Source organism: Saccopteryx bilineata, chromosome 4 (genome assembly GCF_036850765.1).
Source record: "Saccopteryx bilineata isolate mSacBil1 chromosome 4, mSacBil1_pri_phased_curated, whole genome shotgun sequence".
NCBI lineage: Eukaryota > Metazoa > Chordata > Mammalia > Chiroptera > Emballonuridae > Saccopteryx > Saccopteryx bilineata.
In genome coordinates this window covers 118119938-118132248 of record NC_089493.1, presented here as the reverse complement: position 1 = coordinate 118132248, position 12311 = coordinate 118119938, and the positions used below count along the sequence as shown (strand labels likewise).

Sequence of the window (12311 nt, the reverse complement as noted above, 5' to 3'; positions counted from 1 at the left end):
AGAAATACTGGCATTTCTGTAAGGCATATTTCCCAGATTTCTCATAACAAAAGCTGGACCCACAATAAATGGGAAAGCAAAACAAAGTAACTCAGAAAACATCATTAAAATGGCAAAATAGGAGTTTTTGATCATCTTACCCATAAAGAATACTGATTTTTACAATCACCCATGGGTGAAAGTGCCTTTGTAGAAGTCTAAGACTCAGGAGAAGAAGCTAGAGGGGAAAAAAAGAATATGAGATTGGACGCACTGAAGATGTCAGTAAAGACTAGACAAGGTGACTGTTTCTTCAAATGCAAAAACAGCAATTTAAGCCTTCAAGGAACATGAAAAACTAAAGAAACATGATACCACCAAAGGAATATCATAATGTTCCAATAACCAGCCCCAGATAAATGGAGATCTGAACTGTCAGATAAAGAATTCAAAATAGAGAGCTAAAAAAAAAAAAAAAATTCAACTAAAGTCAGAAAATATTACATCAACAAAATTAGAAATTTAACAGAGAAATAAAAATCATTTAAAAAATAACCAAACAGAAATACAAGAACTGAAGAATATAATAAATGAAATAAAAATACAGTACAGAGCATCAATGTCAGACTTCATCTAAGCAGAAGAAAGAATCTATGAAGTAAATTAAAGGATATTTGAAATTATCTAAACAAAGAGAAACAAATCAAAAAGACTTTAAAAAGAATAAAGAAAACCCAGCTGAATTATGTGATACCATTAACAGAAACAATACATGACTTACTGGAGTCCCAGAAGGAGAAGAGAGGAATATAAGGGGCAGGAAACTTATTTTAAAAATTAATGGCTGAGAACTTCTGAAATCGGGAGAGATATCTGGACATCCAAGTTTGCAAAGTTCATAAATCACCAAAGTCAATTTAAAGAAAGCCTCTCTGAGACATATTGTAACGAAATTCTAAAATTAAAGACAAAATTTTTAAAGCAGCAAGAGGGGAAAAAAGGCTCAATGTGGATTTCTCAGCAGACACCTTGAAGGCCAGGAAGATATATTGACAGTGCTGAAAGAAGATAAAAACCTGCCAGCTAATAACTTACATAACAAAGCCATCCTTCAGAAATAAAGGAGAGATAAAGACTTACCCAGAGAAACAAAAGCTGAAAGAGTTAATTACCACTAGACCTGCCTTATAAAAAATGCTGGAAAAAGTTCTTCAAGCTGAAATGGGTGCTAATTAGTAACATGAACACATATAAAAATGTACAACACAGTGGTAAAGTAAGTATATAGTTGAATTGAGAATGGCCAAATGGTGTAATATAGTGATGTGTTAATCATTTATTGCTAGTATAAAGTTTAAATAACAAATTTTTTTAAATAACAATAGCTACAATAACTTTTTAAAAATACAATATAAAAAAGATGTAAATTGTGAAATCAACACATAAATGGGGATGAAGGGTAGAGTTGTATACATTCTAACTTAAGTTGGTATCACCTTAAAATGAACTGTTACATGTATGATGTTTTATGTAAGCTTCATGGTAACCACAAAGCAAAAATATATAGTCAATAAACAAAGATAAAGAGAGGAAGTCAAAGCTTATTACTACAGATTGTCAACTCACAAAGGAAGACAGAAAGAGAGGGTAAAAGGAACAAGAAAACTACAAGATGGTAAAGAAACAATAAAATGATATTATTAACTCCTTACTTACCAATAATTACTTTAATATAAATAAATTATTATTATTATTATTTTTTAACAGAGAGAGAGAGTCAGAAAGATGGAGAGACAGGAAAGGAGAGAGATGAGAAGCATCAATCATTAGTTTTTTGTTGCAACATCTTAGTTGTTCATTGATTGCTTTCTCATACATGCCTTGACTGTGGGCCTTCAGCAGATCGAGTAATCCCTTGCTCAAGCCAGTGACCTTGGGTCCAAGCTGGTGAGCTTTGCTCAAACCAGATGAGCCCATGCTCAAGCTGGCAACCTTGGGGTCTCAAACCTGGGTCCTGCACATCCCAGTCTGACGCTCTATCCACTGTGCAACCGCCTGGTCAGGCTGAATTAAATTCTTAAATTGAAAAGCACAAAGTACCTATTGAATGGATTTAAAACAAAAAACTATATGCTGTCTAGAAAGTGACCCACTCAGCTTGACAAACATCCATAAGCTCAAAGTGAAGGATGAAAAAGGTATCTCATGCCAATAAAAACCAGAAGAAAGTGGGGGTTATTATAATACATCAGACAAAATAGACTTTCAGTCCAAATCTATATAAAGAGACAAAGTCATTATGTAGTAATAAAGGAGTCAATTCTTCAAGAGGATATAACAATCCTAAATATATTTGCACCCGACAGTTGAATATCAAAATATAGTAAACAAATACTAACAAATCTGATAGAAATAGATAACAATACATAAAATAATAGTAGTGACTTCAATACCTCACTTTCAACATCATATAAATTATCCAGCTAAGGAATAACTGGACTTGAACTACACTCAAAACCAGATTTACCTAACAGACACATACAGAACATTCCAAACAGTAGCAACAGAATACATATTCTTCTCAGGTGCCCACGGAACATCTCCAGGATAGATCAGATGATAGGTCACAAAACAAGTTTTAGAAAATATTTAAAAAATTGAAGTCTTATCAATTATCTTTTCTGATTATAATAGAATGAAACTAGAAACAATAACAGAAAGAGACATAGAAGATTTAAGCATATGCAGATTTAAAGAACATATTCCTAAGCAACCAATGGATCAAAGAAGAAATCAAATAAAACTTTTTAAAATCTTGAAACAAACAAAATTGGAAACACAACATATCAAAGCATAGGATGCAGAAAAAGCACTTCTAAGAGGGAAACTTTAGTAATCAACACCTATATTAATAAAAAAAGATCTCAAATTAGTAACCTAACTTGATACCTTAAGGAACTAGTATAAGAGCAAACTAAGCCCAAAGTTAGCAGAAGGAGGGAAATAAAGATTAGAACAGAAATAAAGGAAACAGTCGAGAAAAACAACAGTAAAGATCAACAAACTGAAAAGTGGCTTTCTTTAAAAGATTAAAAAATTGACAAACCTTTAGCTAGACTAAAAATAAAACAGAAGACCCAAAGAAAATCAGAAATCAAAGACGAGATATTACAACCAATACACAAAAATACTAAGAATTATAAGAGATTACTATGAAAAATTATAGGCCAACAAATTGGATAATCTAGAGGAAATGGATAAATTCCCAGAAATGAACAACCTATCAAGCGTGATATATGAAGAAATAGAAAATCTAAACAGACAAAAACATGTAAGGCTATTGAATCAGCAATGAAAAACCTCCCTGTGCTCACTGCGGCAGCACATATACTAAAATTGTAACAGTACAGAGAAGATTATCAAGTCCCTTGCACAAAGATGACATGCAAATTCATGGTGTTCTGCATTTTTATGTAAATTGAAAAATATTACTACAACAGCAATCATATTACAACATATAAATGTATCTAAATAATACACTGCAAACTTTAAATTTACACAATGTCATATGCTAAATATGTTCAATAAAAGTAAAAACTTCACAAAGAAAAACCAGAGGCCAGACAGTTCCAATAGTGAATTCTACCAAACATTTAAAGAAGAATTAATATTAATCTTTCTCAAACTCTTCCCAAAAAAGTTAACAAGAAAGAACACTCCCAACTAATTATACAAGGCCAGCATCATGTCCATTGAGTCTCAGCATCTCAGACCCAAAGCTTATTTGATTTCAGCTCCTAGGTAATTGATAGGTATCTATCATGCTGTTTGATAGGTCCTTTTACATGCTGTTTCAATAGGTCTAGTTTACAATGCATTTGCTCTATCTGAATACATTAAAACCATATCCTAGGCTCTGCTGCTTCTGAAAATTAGGTATTTGTTTAGATTGGCCCTGTACTTTCTCTGGTCTGATGGTGCTCTAAATCCCAATTCAATTCCATACATGAATTCCTATTACTTCACCTCAGTTTCATCCTACAATTGTGACAGCATTGGCAATGTATCTGGCTGGACTTTAGCACTCTCTTTCAAACATGGTTTTTGCTATTTTCCCTCAGCAGGTGAAAGCCCAGTTCACACCCCACTTTTCAGATAGAGCTTTAAAATGCCAAGTGGTCATTGTGCCCACCTTCCACTACACCATCCTATCAGGGGAGCCAGAATGGACAAAAAACCTTAAAGAAAACATTTTTCCTGGTAAATTGAAAAAGACACCTGAATGGCATTTACTCTGGATTTTGATAGAAAAATTTCTCCAATTTATATATGCACTGATAAAATGACAGGGAGAAGTAATTGTTGCTAATTTTAATAATTTTAACTCACACTGTATCATCCTTTACTACATGCTAGGGACTGACCCAATGTTGCTACATGAATTATTTAGTTCAAGCCTCACAACTGACAGACTCTCTCCTTGAGTGAATTTTAGTCAGGCTCCTCTGAGCCCTCTTCTGGACTGTGCCTTGGCATTGGCCCTTGTTTATTTTAAAGAATCCTACTAATCAGTATAGCAAGAATTCCCCTCCTTTGATAGCTCCTCCTCCTTTGATCAAATTCCTCATCCCTCATCATCGATGTCTAAGTACTTGGATTGCCTTTAGTAGGAATCCTACAAGAATCCCCCTACCTTTGATGTCTTCTGTGAGTAGTTTTTCATCCACTAACCCCCTCCCTCTACTCTGGCTATAAATCTCCAGTTGCCTTTGTGTGTTCAGACCTAAATCCAATCTCTCTCCCCTATTGTGAAAGACATGACCCCTAATGCAATCATTTTGAATAAAGTCTTTCTTGCCATTTTAACAAGTATCAGAATAATTTTTCTTTAACACAAACACCCTATGAGGTATGGAATAATTGTATCCCCATTTTACAAAAACTGAGAGAGAATTCAAATAAAACATTCAAGTACACACAGTAAGTGCCAGAATTTGAAGGCAGGCACTGGGACTTCAGAAGCTGAGCTCAGCCTCTGTCCTCTATAGGAAAATGCTATTCAACTTCAAATCATATTTCAGCCACAGGAAGAGTTCAACCGGGCTGATGTTAGACTAGGTTTTTATGGCTTATGAAGACATAGGCAGGAAGTAGAAAAACAGACTAAGTGTGTGTGTGTGTGTGTGGGGGGTATTTTAATAATACCAATAGATAGCAAAACTTTCAAGTTCACTGGCTTTTTGTTGACAAAATGTAAATTCTACTGCTGAGAATTTTTTTTTTTTTTGTATTTTTCTGAAGCTGGAAACGGGGAGAGACAGTCAGACAGACTCCCGCATGCACCCGACCAGGATCCACCCGGCACACCCACCAAGGGTGAAGCTCTGCCCACCAGGGGGCAATGCTCTGCCCCTCCGGGGCGTAGCTCTGCCATGACCAGAGCCACTCTAGCGCCTGGGGCAGAGGCCAAGGAGCCATCCCCAGAGCCTGGGCCATCTTTGCTCCAATGGAGCCTTGGCTGCGGGAGGGGAAGAGAGAGACAGAGAGGAAGGAGGGGTGGGGTGGAAAAGCAAATGGGTGCTTATCCTATGTGCCCTGGCCGGAAATCAAACCCAGGTCCCCCGCACGCCAGGCCGACGCTCTACCGCTGAGCCAACCGGCCAGGGCCCTGCTGAGAATTTTAATGAAAGAAAAATATATTAGCTTTTACGCAGAGATCAGTAAAACCCACATTAGGGACCACTGTTTCTACATATCAGAAATCCTTTTATTAGTTACAATGCACTTCTTTCACTCTCTTTGCTAGGCAGCCTGGCAGGTGAAAACAGTTTTGTTTTTGCAGGTCACGCTTCAAGTTGGAGAAATAGGTTTAAGAGTTCATCTACTCAAAAGAAAGATAGGAAGAATTTCATTTCTACTCGAGTAATCAACCACTATTAGCAGGATGTGAACACAGTTGCCTCCTGATGTGGAGTTCTGACACAGCGAAAGAAAAAGGAGGAGTGCAGAAGGGGTTAGAAAAAAAATCAATGTTCTGAACCACTACTTCCGTGGTACACAAGTCAAGGTCAAGGGTCTGAGTACTCCCAGGAAGCTGGCTGTAGCTCAGGGCTTTTCTTGTGTCCTGGGAGAACTGCTCTGAACCTGCAGAGAGGATCCTGCTTCCATGTCCCAGAGAAGAAGCAGACGTAAGAATGCCCAAATACGGGGAGGGCTGAGCAAACACCACCAGCCCCCTTCTTCCCTTTGGCAATGGAGTGCCCATGTTTTGTCTGGGAACATGATCTGTCAGCTAGAACCTACCCAGCCTCCCTTGCAGGCAATTGTTTTACAAAGATCTTGCCAATTAAATGTGAGCAACATCTGGCACCTGTCCTTCAGACAGGTGGGAGTGATCTACTCCTCACGCTTTTTCTTTGCCTCTTCCTCCAGGGTAGGAACACAGGCACAGAGCAGGCAAGCTAGCTTCGACCAAGTGGACAAGGCCCACAGCCTAGGACAGTGGCTCTCAAAGTGTGGTTGCAAGACCAGCAGCATCAGCCTCTCCTGAAAAATTGTTAGAAATGCAAATTCTCAGGATGCACCCAGACCTGAATCAGAAACTTGGCAATAGAGCCCAGCATATCCTCCAGGTGATTCTGAAATATAATAGAGTGTGTCAACTTCTCATCTAAGCAATAAAAGAGAGTAAGACAAAAGGAACTAAGGCCCATTGATGACCTCAGGGAGCAGAGACCATACCCACCCAGGATTGGCCACATGTTTCTGAACTGTTACATGAGAGCCCATATTTTGAAGTCTCTTTCTTCTAACGACTTACTCTGTATGCTAATTAATACAAAGTCTATATCAAAGTTTTGGACCCAGTTGACAAATAAAAGAGACTGGGAGTTTTGGCAACTCAGCTTCTATGTAGTCCAAAATAGGCCTCCCTCTTCACTCCGACTATCACTCCAGCCTCCTCAAACAGATATGGGAAAATCTTCATCTTAACAATAATCCTGGACATTGTTTCCATCACAGCCCCAAATTTACTGCTTCTCAATCCCAAAATAAGTGAGATGGGAACAAAGGTACCCTTGGTAATCAAATCTAGGAGAGTCTTAGACCCATGTCCAGGATAAATTTTCTCAGATGAAGAAGGTCAAAATGTTTTCTGACTCATCTCGTAATGCTTAAACATAAAATCCTTGACTTCTACCAACACAGCTGCAACCTCGGGCAAACTATATCACCCATCTTTCTGAGACCAAACACCTTCAATCAGTTTTAATTTGATGCAACAGTGATTGGCTTAGTTCCAAATCTCTCTGGTAAATTGAACACAACCTGAACACCAGTCTCTGTACCAGCTGTGAACCATGTGGACAGGACACAGATCTGTGTTCTCTACTTATCCACTGCACAGAGATGTATAGATATCTGCTATATAGCAGGTACTTTGTTGAGCACTGGAAATTAAAAAACTGATGATTTACCATCTTTCCCTCAAATTGCTCACAGTATGGTGAAGAAGACACCAAGTAAAGCACCAGCAAAGTAAAAAACAAAAACCACACACAATTATATTATCATGCCATAATGGCTGATATATTGGTCTGTGATTGCCCTTTGTAAACAAAACATTCGAAGGGAAAAAATCAGACCAGAAGATAAAGGCAAGTTTCCCAGAAATGATGACACCCAGGTAGAATCTGCAAAAATGATCAGGAGTGAGACATATAAAGAAGGTAGTGTGCCCTGGCCAGTTAGCTCAGTCGGATAAGAGTGTCATCCTGAAACAATAAGGTTGCGAGTACAATCCCCAGTCAGGGCACAGGTAGGAAGCAACCAAAAAACTGAATGACTGAGTAGAACAACAAATGCTTCCTTTCCCTATTTTCTCTCTTCCCTTTCTTCCTTCTGATTCTCTAAAAATCAATAAAAATCAAGCTCTGACCAGATAGCTCTGGAGCACAGAGGTGGCCAGTTCGATTCCCCGGTTAGGGCACATACAGGAGCAGCTTCATGTTCCTGTCTCTCTCTCTCAAAAATAAATAAATAAACAGACAAACAAATAAATAAATAAATGCAGCCGAGTTTATTCCAGAGACAAGGGAAGCACATGTAAAACTGCAAAATGAGCAAGTGCTGGAGACCGCAAGTGTTGGGACAGCTGACAAATTGTTGACATGAGAACACAAAAGGACAGGACAGGCAGGGAGATGCCAAAGGCTATGGTGAACTATGCCATAATAATTTAACTTTATCTTCAATATTATGTGAACATTCAGAATTTTACATAGAATATTGACATCACTTATTATGTTTGAAATAAAAAATAAAAATAGAATGGTAGCAATAGGATTCAGAATAGCAGCTAGTACTGTGTTAACTTGGATGAGAAGTAAGGCACACCCAAACTAAACAGGGCAATGAGAATTGAGAAGAGGGGTCAGGTTGGAGATAATGAACAGGCAGCCACTGTAAGACTTAGTTTCTACAGTTCTGGAGATAAGTGAAAACCAAGATGTCCAGATGACTGGATGCTGGCACCATTCACTGGGATAGAGACTACTGTAGAAGACCAGGTTTAAGAAAGTAAGGAGAAATCTTGGTTAGTTACCCTACTAGTTGATGCATCTGGCAAAGGGATAACATCATGATCTTTTTCTTCTCTGCAGAGTAACTACAGCCCCAAAATGAAGAAAAAAAAGGACTCGATGCATCCATTTCACACATCAGAGGACCTCAGTCTTAAAAAGCACAGAGCTATGCAACACTGGCAAGAACAGAGGCATCAGATCAAGTGTACAGGCCCTCTCATAAGATGAAACTCTGGCCTGACTGATGGTGGCCCAGTGAATAGTGCATCAACTTAGGATGCTGAGGTCCCAGGTTCAAAACCCCAGGTCACCAAATTGAGCCCAAAGGTCACTGACTTGAAGCCCAAGATCACTGACATGAGCCCAAGGTCACTGGCTTAAGCAAGAAGTCATTCTGCTCTGCTATAGCTCTGCAGTCAAGGCACATATGAAAAGCAATCAATGAACAACTAAAGTGCCACAACTACAAGTTGATGCTTCTCATCCCTCTCCCTCCTGCCTCTCTCTTGCACATGCATGTTATTTGCTTTAAAAAAATGATGGAACTCTACTTCTATATCTGAAAACACCAGCCCATGTGAAAACACCCAATCCAGAGAGGACTGAAACGTAGAATGTGGAGTTTTGCACAGGTTAGGCACACAACAGAATACAGTCACAGAGGGAGACAGGAACATTTCAAGCCAAGGCTCTCTAGCAAGAAAACAGTAATTGAGATTGAAGACCAATACATGAGACAAGAAAACAGCCACCTGATATTTTCCCCTATTTGCTGTCCAGTAGAGTGCTCCACACCAGACTATTTCCCACTGTCAATAAGTGTTGTAAGTATATCACTGCCAATTGAATTGAAAACATGGCCACACCTCAATAGGAATCACCTGTGGGTGATGTTCACTGCTTGGAGATGTATAGAAAGTCTCAAATTGGATGGAAAGTTAGGCATACTGGACCAATGCCTTATCTATAATGTTGTTCACAGTCCAGCAGGTATCTTGTTTTTCTACTTGGAGGTATCTATCAGTCAGAGGTCCCCTTGGAAGTAGAAAAACATCTTGAGTTTGAAGGAGCCATAAAGGAAAGCTACCAGGTAACTGAAGCATCGAACAGAAAGCTATGAAAATATCACCTGCTCCAATAAAATACAAGCATAATGCCCAGCTTGATGGATTAAGGAAATTTGTGTCAGGTTTTCACTGTATTTCTGGGTTTGCCATAGCCCTAATATTGTCCCACAAGAAGCAGGAAAGTATATTAATTAAGGACACCAATTCTAGAGCCAGAAAATCTGTGTTCAAATCCACTCAACTTGGGCAATTTTCTTAAGCTTTTTCTGTGCCTCAGTTTTCTAATTTCTAAAGATGGAGATATAAAGTACAGTGGCTTCACGTGTTCATTGGTTAAGTTAATATTTGTATAACGTAACACTAGCAGGTAGGCAGTGAGGGCTGCTTCAGTGTCAGTGCTACTATGGAAACCTAGAAAAGGAGCTGGAGACTTGGAAAGGCCTGTTTAGAAAGCAGCTGCATCGCTGCCACCTGGAGTCCATCCTGAAGGCCCGCCATGTCTGCGTGCCATAGCTAGAAAAGCAGGACAACCATACCAGCAATTTTCAACTTTTTTCATCTCATAGCACACACAAAATATATTTTTGCCAATCTGACAAAAAAATAAATAAATATCATTTTGATTCATTCTCACCATGTGGCTATTGTTGTGTTGACTGTTATCATTTTTTTCTAAGGAAAAAAGGTCAGTGCCTTTGACTAAATAGTCAGGTAATGCATATTTTAAAAATTCTTGTGGTGCACTGGTTGAAAATCGTTGAGCTACACTAAGGCATAGAGCACAGTCTTCTGCTAAGCCAAATAGTGCCCCTAAAAATGTTACCCACTTGGAAGCTCTTATTCTCTATCTTCCAGCCAGGAACAGTTATACCTACGACTTTTACTCTGGCCGGAAGCCCACATCCTCTTATGGCCTATTCAAAATCTTTAACTCAAAACCTAAAAGTCTTGAAGGACATAAAGCACCATAGAAATGAGTGGAGTGTAGGAATAAATCAATCAAAACTCAGACATGGAAATATGAAGGGCTTCTCTACTGCCTGCTGTCCCAATAAGTGCCATCTGGAAGTTCTTTGAAATTCAGGGATACAATCTAAAGCCTATGGTCATTAGCACATTCTTAACAAGTTACATCTTAGACTTCTCTGATAACTGTTTCTGTCTGCATGTGTTCCTTCCGAGTCTGCAGCGTCCACAAGCCCCACACCCAGGTGACCATGGCATGGGCTCTACTTTGTTTTCTACTGTGGAAAGATTTTCCTTTTTCTTTTCTCCCAGTAAAAGTACATTTTTTTTCCAATGTCAAATACACCCATCACATCACAAAACACTACTCCTGGTGCTATATCACACACAACTCTCCCCCACTAAGTTTACTATATTTGATTTAATGACATACCCCCTTCCAGCCAAACTAAAGTGGCCAATCAAGGTATTTTGAGGTTCTTGTCTCCCTCACTTCTCTTTGGGAAGGGAGCAATACTTTGTGGAAACCTTAAGAAGCACTTTTTCAGTAGGACAAAGGACCATAAAGTAAATCCAAAAATAAATATCTTTGAAGAATGCTCAATATAAAGAAAATGTTTATTAAACAAATGCAGTCATGTGCCACATAATGACTCTTTGGGCAACAATGGAGCACATATATCACGGTGGTGCCATGAGATTATAACAGAACTGGATTTTTTTTTGTAAAAAATGGAAGGCTATGTTATTCAAGAGAATTTTAATTTCCTCTGACAGGAGAAATATCTGTGGGGCTTGGCAATAGAGTCCCTTTTACTGCTTGCACCTCAATTTTAAATACAGAGCTTATATTCCAATTAGTTAGCAATGACCTCTTTCAGCACAGATCAGTCTATCCTTTCCCCGCACCAGTGTTGCATATTCAGAGTTGCTAAAGCCCTCCCAGATCTGGTTTAATAGTTTTCAGATTACACTGCTATAAATTCTTTGTTGAGGACCAAAGATTCCAGACCAAAACACTACACAAGCTACCTTAGCAAGCATCAGGTGTCATTGCTGCTTTAGCAAAAGCTTTCTGTGGTAATGTAAATCCAGCCTGTCCCTGCACTTTGATATATTTTCTGGTTGTAATGATGCAAAGCATAGGTAAGTTTTATTTCTCCCATCATTTTAATGCCAAAGAGAGCCCTTTGCACTAGATAGGAACAATGGAACCAAAAACAAATTTCCGAAGTCAAAATATTGAGTCTTCAGTTTTACATCCTCTTCATAGTAAACACCCTTTTATTTTTATAAATACTACAGTATTCCTTAAAATGACTGCCGCTCCCACATGCAAAAACCAAGACCACATTGCCCCAACAATCCCGTGTTCCTTTATCTCTTCATCTTGATTTCTTATTCCTACTGATCCTCAGGCCACCTTTTATTTCCCCCTGAGAGTCAGTTCTATGGTGAGTACACCTTAGCTTGTTTCTCCTCGATAATTCCAATCCCACATCCCTGTTCATGGAGCAGCATTGAGAGCTTCAGTGTTCTATTTCTGATCCCATCTGAAGGAAGCAGGAGAAGGTCTGTGGGACAGTGTTTACAAAGCCTACAGTAAGTAGTGTACATGTACTCAGCCTCTGCATCGCCTCATCACTCACTCACTGACTCACCCAGAGCCGCTTCCAGTTCTTCAGGCTCCATTCATGGTAAGTGCCCCATACAG

The 12311-nt window shown here is 38.8% G+C and overlaps 1 long non-coding RNA gene and 1 other non-coding gene across 2 annotated transcripts in view; one reads left to right on the top strand and one right to left on the bottom strand.

Annotated features, from left to right (window-relative positions):
- LOC136335106 (uncharacterized) overlaps positions 1-12311 on the bottom strand; it is a 63716-nt gene that overhangs the window by 26779 nt on the left and 24626 nt on the right. The gene's annotated exons all lie outside the window — the stretch shown is intronic.
- Positions 3346-3452, top strand: LOC136336986 (U6 spliceosomal RNA). The gene has a single exon (XR_010731715.1). It is a non-coding gene; the product is annotated as a U6 spliceosomal RNA (small nuclear RNA).